Source organism: Columba livia, chromosome 16 (genome assembly GCF_036013475.1).
Source record: "Columba livia isolate bColLiv1 breed racing homer chromosome 16, bColLiv1.pat.W.v2, whole genome shotgun sequence".
NCBI classification, from domain to species: domain Eukaryota; kingdom Metazoa; phylum Chordata; class Aves; order Columbiformes; family Columbidae; genus Columba; species Columba livia.
This window is the reverse complement of record NC_088617.1, coordinates 10,155,009-10,165,000: the sequence shown is the minus strand read 5'-3', so window position 1 is coordinate 10,165,000 and position 9,992 is coordinate 10,155,009. Positions and strand designations below refer to the sequence as shown.

The following is a 9,992-nucleotide window of genomic DNA, read 5'->3' as shown; positions in this document are numbered from 1 at the left end:
TTTGGATGGAAATAATCACAAGGAAACTAAAGAGGAAACAGACCTGCTGGCAACAGTAGCTGCAATAAAGTCAAACAGGGCTGGAGAATATATGGATGGAGGACTGGGTTACAAAGCAAAGAAGATAACTGCTCCCCTCATCTGGCCCCATCAGGAATTCTGTAATCGGTGTTACACAGTTTGCTTTATAAATTAAGCTGGGGAAGAGATTCCAAAGGAAAAAAAGGTCTTTTGATAGGAGTGATGCTGTTTTTAGGAGGACCTACTCAGCCAAACAGTTTTGAGCAAGGCAAAAGGCAATTCCTCCCTAATGCAGGATAAAACCACCCAAAAGACCCATCCAAGAGTGTGGGGGAAAAAATGCTTTGCCTTCAGGATGATACCGCTGCTTCCCTCAGGCAGGGCTGCCCTTGGCTGCTATTTGTGACAAAAGAAATGGTGAGAGAATGTACTGCTCAGGTGTTGCAAACAGTCAAGGCACAAACCTTCCCTGAATAAGAGAAGTGGCTCCTATTGTGCACTCAGTACCAGAGGCACAGGGCTGGCTGTGCATGCAGATGTGTGCTGGCAGGGATGCTCTTACCTCTCTAGGCAGCAGCTACGTACCCAGGATGACGAAATTCAGCAGTAACCAGCAGGGACTGCAGGAAGTGGCCCTGACGATGCTGCAAGGGTGAATGTTCTTGCAGGTATCTTCAGACACAGTGGGGTCGTCGAGGTGAGGGTGGATTTAGGCAGGCTAACAAGTCCCTTTTCTTTGTCACGCTCACATCTGGTAATTGCAGGGGCTGCAGTCTCAGTGAGAACCATCTTCTGCCTTTTTTTCTTCACATAAGCAGCAAATGGGGTCACGGATGGGAAGTGCCAAACGTAATCTTTCAATCTCTTATTTTCTTAATATGAAAAATGTATTACATTTTTCTAAAAGGAAAAAAAAAAAAAAGAGAGAGACAAAGAAAGACGACTTTGTCTGGAACCAAAAATTAAAAACCTCAAAGCCTTCCTTGTGAAGTGAGTGAGGAGTGACTTGCATAAACACATCTATTGACTTCAAAATACAATACTTTTCTTCAGAAGGAACGAATGACACAAAGGGTGTGTGTATCTGAGAAAGCTATTTACATTGCCTTAACCTGGATTCACCTTTTTTTTCTCTACAGTATTTATTTTCTTTGCATAATGCTCTTCTTCACATTAGCTCTTCTGCCATGATTCCATAAAAGGATTTGGAAGAATGCAGGTTTTCTTGTCTGTTGTTTTGCTTTAACCTTTATGCAACTTCTTTTTCTGACAAACCCTTTCTAAATTTCCTCGTTCTTTCTTGTTCCTTCTCATTCCATCTTCTTAATGATTCCTCTGCTCTTTTTGAATCTTTTTTCCTGTTAGCTTTCAGTAGATAAAACCTCTAGGACCTCTCAGCAAATGCATGTTGGCTTTTGCTCCGTACAAGCAGAAACTCTTACTCCAGAATTTGTGTCTTTTCTGTTTGCAAAACTTCGGTAACACAGTTTCTCACCATATTGAACCAAGATCTGCTTTAGAGAACCACATGATGTCCATGTTATACATTTGATTTATTCCTAAGCCCATTGGAGGAGGCTTTGCCCTTATCGGGAGGCTGCCAATATGCAACAATAACTGCAGGACTGTTCCTCCCTTCCAGCCTCAGCGTGTGGGGGGTTATTACTCCTTTACAGTGTTTTAATTCACTTCCCTGGTGTCAGGAGTTGTGTGGGATGTAGCCAATGGCCTCATTACTCTGCAGAATAACTTGCTAAAATACATGGTGGAGAGGAGCTTGAAGTGTATGGGCTTAGTTTGTGACCCCAGGGGTGGCTAGAGAGAGACTTCGGCATAGCTCTGCATTCTGGGAGGAAGATTTGGGGATGCTGTGGGGGTACCACAATGACTGAGATGCAGGCAGGGGGATAACAGCTCAGAACCATTGCTTTTAAGCCAAAATGGTGCACAGAGCTGAGGAATTCTGTGCTTGATGCCTCATACTAAGAAAACAAAGCTGTCGTGCATCCAACCACAGTAAAAGGGAGTGTGGTCAAAACTGATCCAAGGATGTTTTTCTCCACATAAAGCCTAATTAAAAGTCAGAATTTAATGCCAGAGGAAGCCTTTGTGGTCAAGAATTAAGCTACATTCAGCAACCATATAGGATAATAAACTTGTCCAGAGTTATAATGGTTACTGTTAAATCCTAGAAGTATTTTTACATCTAGTGCTTCAGAGCTGAAACCAACCTTCAACCATTCCAGATTCAGAAGTGGTTAGAGCAGGCACATCTCCCATACCACTATCTTAAGCATTTCATACCAGCACAGGCTGGTGACCGCACAGGGATCAGGATAGGTTTTATCAGTAATGACCAACTAGATGAAGATGCCTTCATGAATGCTAAACGCATTTAAAGACGTCAGCCCAACCCAGAAGAAAAAGAAAGGCTTCTCCAAGATTACGGTTATTTCTTCAGGGTGTATTGGGTTGCTTCCAGCTTTATTCACAAAACTGCTGTTTTCCTCCTTCCATAATGCCGTGGGCAGAAAGCCACCTCGCAGAGAACTGGCACATCCTTGACTCCGTCCGCCCGCCTCAGCAGAGTTTGTTAGGATGAGCTGGCTGGCAGGTGCAGCCGCCGTCTTCCCACAAAAAAATGTGTTGTGACCTTTCTTTGCTGCTTCAAGCTCAGTGCTCTCTCTGAGAGTCAAATTTTCCAGTGCTATGAATGTCAGCCTCTAGTTGTTCAGGTGTCTTTTCGCATCAAGAGCTTGAAATTTTGCTCCTCCAGCAAGCAAAAATTGATTATTTATCCTTCCACTGCTGAGTTTGATCCTGCCTTGTGTCATGGGCACCATCAAACCAGTGGCAGGTATATCCAAGTCACTAGCAAGTTCTCAGTGAAGTGGGGTTTTGTGTTGTTGGAAAATGGCAGTTAATTAGAACTGAAGCTTTCTGTGCAAAAGTATTAGTTTTGCTAAATTTAACTCAAGACAAGGTGTGAAACTGCTGAGCAAGGAGGCAGAGCAGGAGTGTACGTGCCCCTTTCTGGATGAGAGTATCTGGTAGCCAGGACCCTCACCTGCACTAGGGAAAGTTATTTTCAAGTCCTTTTTTTTGAAATGGTGCAAAATCCTTCCCCCAGTACCCAAACCAATGATGAGCGAGCAGAGAAAGCACTGCTTTCTACCCCACGAGAGATGGGTGCTGTAACCAGTGCCTCAGGCATTCATTCAGAATAAGAGAACAATTCCCTTTTTTTTTTTCTGAAAAAAATACCAGAAGTTTTAAATTTCATCCCTTTGCAGATCAAAGCAATTGTTGACACCTGCACATTTCACAACAGGTAACTCTTGGTGTTTTGTTTGTCCTTGGCATTGGAGTGGCGGGTGAACCTTTGGTGACGCACACTCATACCCACCAGCTTCTCCCACAACCTGGCACCACGTTCCCACTCCATCAGTCTTGGCACATCTGAAACTCTCAAGATCATTTGCAAGGACAGACCAAAAGTTCGCATTTAATAAACCATTTTTCGGAGCTACTTGTTAACAGTTCAGGCAATTGGGAGACCTGGGTGAGGAGCGAAAATCAGCCCTGCGTGTGTTATCCTGACTCCTCTCAGCTCTTACTCCTTTGAGTCCAAGTGTGCAGTGCTGGTAACTAGAGGGAAAAACAGAACACCGAGTTGCAAAATCACATTCTTTCCCCTAAAACATGAAGGGACGTGTTTGCTCTAGCACACTGGGTTTCATAACGATGGAGTATAAGCAGATTAGGGAAATAAGCCTGTCTACCCAGGGTTATCTGCATGTCTTTGTCTCCGTATTACTGTAACTGGTAACACAAGTGCAGAACCGCGTCGCCAGAGAGCTGCTACCTGCCTGCGAGCAGTCAGCAAAAAGCCCTCGAGAGACCCAGGTCTTTCCTCTCCGTTTGCCCAGGCAGCGTGGCTCGTTTGTACGTGTTGAAGAAAGTTTGACACCTTTTGGTTTCTTGAAGAGTGGATGTCGGAGCAATGGGAGAGGAAAGGTGAGGCAGGAAATCTGGCTCCCTTTAAAGGTGCTTTGATAATCTCCTGCACAAAAAGTGAAAGCCCTCAGGTTTCTCACATTGTAACACGGAGCATGGACTGCTTGAGACCTACTTTTATAGCTCAGTTACTAGGAGTGAAATGCTTTACATGCCTCTGGGGACATGTGAAAGGAGAGCTGCCCCCAGTGTACTACTAGAAGCCATGCCAGCAGCTCAAATAAATTTTTTCCAAGATTTTATGATCTGATGCTTGGATTACATTTGTTTAGCTGTAGAGGTGTGAGGTCTGAACAATTTGTCAAAGGAAAGAATAGCCCCAGCTCCAGACGGGTGTGCATTTAGAGTTCAACTTCAACCATGACACTGTGGAAATCCTTGAGGAGGGATGAAGTCACAGGACATCTTGCCTGAGACCTAAAACGTAGGACAGAAGAGGGACACAAATGGTGGCAGATTGGGGAGAAGCGTCTGTGACCCACCTTCCCCTGCTGCAGAGCAGGCTGGGGGCAGCGCTTGGGGATGGTGTCAGCATGGCAGCGAGGTGAAAGACCGTCACCTCCAAATGTAATTTTATTAAACTGCTTTATTCCACAACTTTTTCCTCCAATTTGGGGCTTCAAAACTTTATTTCTGCTGTTCCAAGGGGTGATTTTAATAACACAACATGATTTTCTCCTTATGTCTATACAGATGTGAAATGAACCTTACGGCTGCCCAGACTGGAAGGTGACTATGGCGCTCACATCATCACTCAGGTAGGACATTGAAGCAGGGGAGCCGGTGACATTTCCAAGGCCACAGAGCAGAGCCACCCTCTCCCCCAGCTTAGGGAGGCAGTGGCAGCAGACGGGGCTGCGAAATACAAGTGGCAGTCTAGGGAAGTCCATGGGAATCCCTTCTCAAAGCCCCAGTTAAGGATTTAGTGACAGGGCAGTAACCTCAGGAGCCCCACTCTATATCCCTCCTTCCTTCCCAGAACCTCCTATCCCACAGCAATCTGCTTTTCTCACCTATTCCTCCTCTATTGCTTTTTTTCTTCCCCATTTCCTCATCCCCAACTCCCACCTTCTCCCGCTTATCAGCCTTCCCACCACATGTCCTTCTGCCAGCCCACAGCACTTCTTGTCCTGCCCTGACCTTCCATCACCTCCCCCTGTCCATAACACACTTGCATCTGCTGCCACCCTGCATCTGCCCACTGTGACACATCAAATCCACTCCTACACACACACACACGTGAGCTTCAGGGTTTGGGAAAACTTGGATGTGGGTTGCACTTAGTAAAAATCCAGTGGAAAAGAACTTGGGGGCTGAAAAAGAAGACAAATGTAAGAAAAAAGGATGGACATATGGTAGCCCTAATAAAGAGTGATAAAGTCCTCTGATGTTGCTGGAAAGACTCCCACTTAATTAACCGGGCTTTGGACCAGACTCCAAAGCAGTTCACTTTCCAAAGCTGAGATAAGTTCTTGGCTCCTCTTTCCATCTTGTGTGCTCAGACTGCTCGACAAGACCCATCCTCCTGCTTTTATTTATATTAGGGAGTCACTCATTCGTAATTCATCTGGGGCTGAAGCTCACTTCCCGTGTCAGGATACAGATCGTTTATAAGGCGATAAGGGACTATATTAACATTATAAGCCAGTGTCTGTAGATGCTCACATTCTCTCTCAAGATGTTTATCGCAAATAAACACAGCAGAAAATCTGACTTATTGACCTTTGCTTCACAGATGATTCTCTTTCACACTGGACATAAAACCTGACATTTATTTAATGTAGTGCTGTGTTGGGTCCAGTCAAGTTCAGCAGGTAACATTGAAGACAACAGGAGCTGTAAGTATTCAGTACCTTTGAAAATACTGCTCTTATAAACCTGTATAGGGGTTTTAATTGTCACATGTGCTGACAGTACATTTTAACTTGATCATCAGGTTTGACTCTATCATGCTCTAAAATTATGACCAGCTGACATAAAATTATGACAGTGAAGGGTGGAGAGGAAACTCAAGTTGCATCTGATGCGATGCGACAGCTCTGATGGGTCAGGGACTCAATGGGTCAGCGCTACATGCAGCAACTGTGGGTGGTTTCTCCTGAGCTGGGATGGCAGAGCTTGGTGAAGGGCCAAGGCCCAGTGTGACAATCCCACCACAGCCCTCGGGTGGCCATTGCTAATGACTTTGGAAGTGACAGAGCAAGATATGAGGTGCCCAGGTCTGTAAAAGTGAAGGAATGTAACTTCCAGTAAGTGGTCAGCACTCACCTCTAAAAATAGAGGTATTGGAAATCACTGGTGACTTTTGACTGTCTTGGCCAAAATCAACTATTTTTAGCCCATCTGTTCCCTCTGAGCTCAGTTCCCTCAGAAAGAATGTGTATTGGGGGGCAAGGGGAGGAGGCAGAGATCCTTGTCACAAAGTGAAAGTTGAAACACTTTCATATCAAGAGCACTAAAAAATGACAGAACCACTTAATTTCTTTAAATGGGTGGGAGAATGTTGCCAAGTTTTGTGAGCAATTAAATTTAATGCAGGATAAGATGGCAGGGATGAAGGATAATTATATGCTCTCAAAAGCCTGGTCTCTTTGTAAATGAAATGGCCTTAGGGAGTTTTCCAGCAAAGTTTGGGCTCAGTCTTTTTGTTCCAACAAAGCCAATTGCCAGTAGTGGCTCTGCATCCGTCATATGTGACATGATTTTTAATGAATTCCCTGCCAGATTCCCATTCAGTTGCCCACTAAGCCTAACAATACTCTGGTTTTTCTTTTGCTCTTTTGTGCAATGAAATCTTGCCTAACGCGTTAGCATTCCCACATACCTGCACTCTTAGTGAGTGAAGAATTCAATGTACTGGACACTGAGAAATTTATCTGACAAATAAATACTGAAAGCCTTTGGTGTAACAAATGCATCAATAACAGCAATGGAAGCATTAATCACAGCTCTTGCTAATGAACCCAGACCTGTGAGGTGTTCGATAGCTCATAAGAGGTGCTCAGTGCCGCGATTCACTGCGCTGAAAGTGAAGAGAATGAATTCATTCTGGCTGAAGGGAGGCACGGGTGCTGATCTGCCCTCACATGAGTTGTTGGGCACGTCAGCGGAGGAATGTCCAGACACCATCCCGTAGCTGTACAAGAAATAAATCTCCAACAGGATTAGAAACTGGTGGCAGAGGCACTATCCTTCAGACCTCGTGCACATAACTGACTCTTTTTCTTTTGCAGTTATTTGTGGGCGTTATATGAAATTATTCATTTACCAGCATTCAGACAATGCTAAGGGATATATTCACAAAAACTTCTCCAGTTTTGAGAAATGTTGTAAACCTGTTACTAGTGATTCTGCAAGATCAGTTGTTTAAGCAACTGGGGGAGATAATCTAATATTCTTCGTGTGATGCTCATTACTGTCCTGTTTGAAAAGTTTGACTTAGCCAGACACGTGAAAAAAAAAACAATATAATATGATTTAGACAGTATATTCAAAATATCTTACAGTCAATCTGAACAAGTTCGTGAGTATCCCAGCAACGGAAATTTTAGAAGGGGATGGATTATGGTAAAGGTCATGAATGATTAAAATATCGTAAGAATGAATGATTAACAAACCCAAAATGGGGAAATTCCTTGGATCACTCGTCTGATGTTTGCTACTGCTCTCACAGCTCCCAGTCTGACAGGTTGCAAAACAGAACCTTAGGCCAGACACCAACTACTTTCCTCTAATAAAAGAGAATATTTATAAGCCACTTGTCTGACCATGTGAAAAAGTTATTTCCATTTTTTGTTTTATCTTTATCCATTTTCAATTTTTATTTAATAAATCTATTTTGTGATATTTTGGCAACATTCTTTCCATGTAAAACATATTTTATTCGCTACGAAATACAAAAATATTTCCCAAGTGCATTCCAGCTAGCTGCAAGGATGATAATCTTACAGACATTTTTCTTTTTATGGTTTAATTATATTTATTTTTAGTTGAATTGCTGGGCTTATTCTTGGGAGCCTGTTGGATCCTGAAGATGCTTGCATTTGCTGTTGGGAATATGGCACAAGCAGCAGCACTGAACTGGATAACATTTATAAAGGCTCTAACAGCTTCGCTGCTGGCAGAGAGCTGAGAATGTCATTTTCCCAACCCCACCTACAGATTTCAGGACCTAACAAGCCCCAGAACAAATGTTGCATTTCAGTTTTGTAAAAATGATTTTATCTATTGTTGGAAACCCCTCCAGCACTTTAGGGGAAAAGCAACAAAAAAAAATATGGTTATATCTGATAGCTGCGTTAGTTTCTCCACTGTTTGAATATACCTCAGGCTGGCTGGTTCAGCGATATTGCCCAAGAGGAGAACTGCACTCCTGCACGCTGTGTCACAGCTGTGGCCAGGCCACCGTCACCCAGGGCTTCACTGGCTTGTGTGAGCCAGGCCAGGGGGCCAGGCCTGGGGGCTGTCCAGGGGATGCCCTGGTGCTTCAGTCTGGGTGGACAATCCTCCTCCCCAAGGAAATGGATCATGGCAACTGGGAGAGCAGTCTGTGACCGCTGTGTCGGATGGAGCCTTTGTGCCCAGGGTTGGCGCCCTGTAAGGGGGGTGACAGGCAAAACAGTGAGTGGGAATCTCATCGTTTCATGACTAAAGACACCACGTTATTTTCCATAGGAAACACTCGAGTTAGGATTGTGTTATTGCAATTTCCTATCTTTTTTTTTTGCTTTAGTTTTCCCTTTGGTTATTTTCTAACCCGCTTTCTCAAAGGAACATGCTAAACATTGTTAAGCAACTTCTATTTGAGATATCTACATTTCAGTAACTGATACCCAGTATAGATTTTGCTAATGGATTATTCAGGAAGGAATACAGTAAATGTGAGGTACAATGAGGGATATATGAATAGTATGTGTTCGCAGTTAACATTAGTTTTATATTTTTTTAAGGTTTTGACGAGTATCGCCAGACTCGAGAAATCAAAAAATAAATATTACCCGAGTAAAGATCTCTTGAGTAAATACATTTCACAGGAACTAAACCTGAGATCAAAGCTGTCTCCTGGTCTGTGCTTAACATGCTGTTAGCACGTTGCACATGGGTTTGCCTGTTTGCCCATTGTTTATGACATTGGTGTTCAAAATACCTAATATCAGCAACCGTTTGATGTTTTAATAGGTCAGAGGTCTCACATGCCTGAGCCCAACCTTGCATCCAGACTCTAAGGCTTGGAAGTTCCAGATTGCTCATGGTTCTCAGGTGTGTGCATCAGCGTACGGCAAAGTGTGTGAACTAGAAGTCTTCCTACTAATTGCCTGGAGCGGTTTATATTGGCATAACTCACACCAGAATCCTGTTCCCTGAACCTTGAAAATAAATACTTTCATTTCAGGAAAGAAAATGGATCCACAACAAATGGTGTTGTGTTGCTTAATGGTTTCCTGACAAATCCCTGTCTCTGCTTTGGAGCTGTGAAAACAGACGCAGACACTGCTCTCATTTCAGTCTCGGGAGGAACCTGACAGGTGCAGCAAGCAGGCCGGTCAGGATAATAAAAGCCATAGGTACGGTATGTTCTTAAAAAAGACATTGTGTGCAGCTCGGACACTTAGAGCTGTCTAAACTGCAGTGAGAGGAGAGGTCTTGCACTGCTGCCATGTGTGGTGCTCACATGTGCTCAACTCCCTCCAAAGTGTCAAGAATGGGAAAGGGAAGGAAGGAAGGAAGGAAGGAAGGAAGGAAGGAAGGAAGGAAGGAAGGAAGGAAGGAAGGAAGGAAGGAAGGAAGGAAGGAAGGAAGGAAGGAAGGAAGGAAGGAAGGAAGGAAGGGAGGAAGGAAGGAAGGAAGGAAAGGAGGAAGAAAGGAAGGAAGGGAGGGAGGGAGGAAGGGAGGGAGGAAGGAAGTAAGGAAGGAGGGAGGGAGGGAGGGAGAAAGGGAGAAAGGAAGGAAGGAAG

General features: G+C 44.0%; 1 long non-coding RNA gene across 2 annotated transcripts in view; it reads left to right on the top strand.

Annotated features, from left to right (window-relative positions):
* The window catches only part of LOC110356607 (uncharacterized), a 10,501-nt gene extending 758 nt beyond the window's left edge, over window positions 1-9,743 (top strand). The window contains exons 1-4 of one of the 2 annotated variants that reach the window (XR_010466618.1): window positions 3,804-4,038; window positions 4,732-4,796; window positions 5,774-5,876; window positions 9,217-9,743. This is a non-coding gene — a long non-coding RNA (uncharacterized LOC110356607). Of the gene's footprint in view, window positions 1-3,803; window positions 4,039-4,731; window positions 4,797-5,773; window positions 5,877-9,216 lie in introns of those variants that run through there. The other variant, XR_002409921.2, reaches the window with a different exon arrangement.
* Window positions 9,744-9,992: the final 249 nt, after the last annotated feature.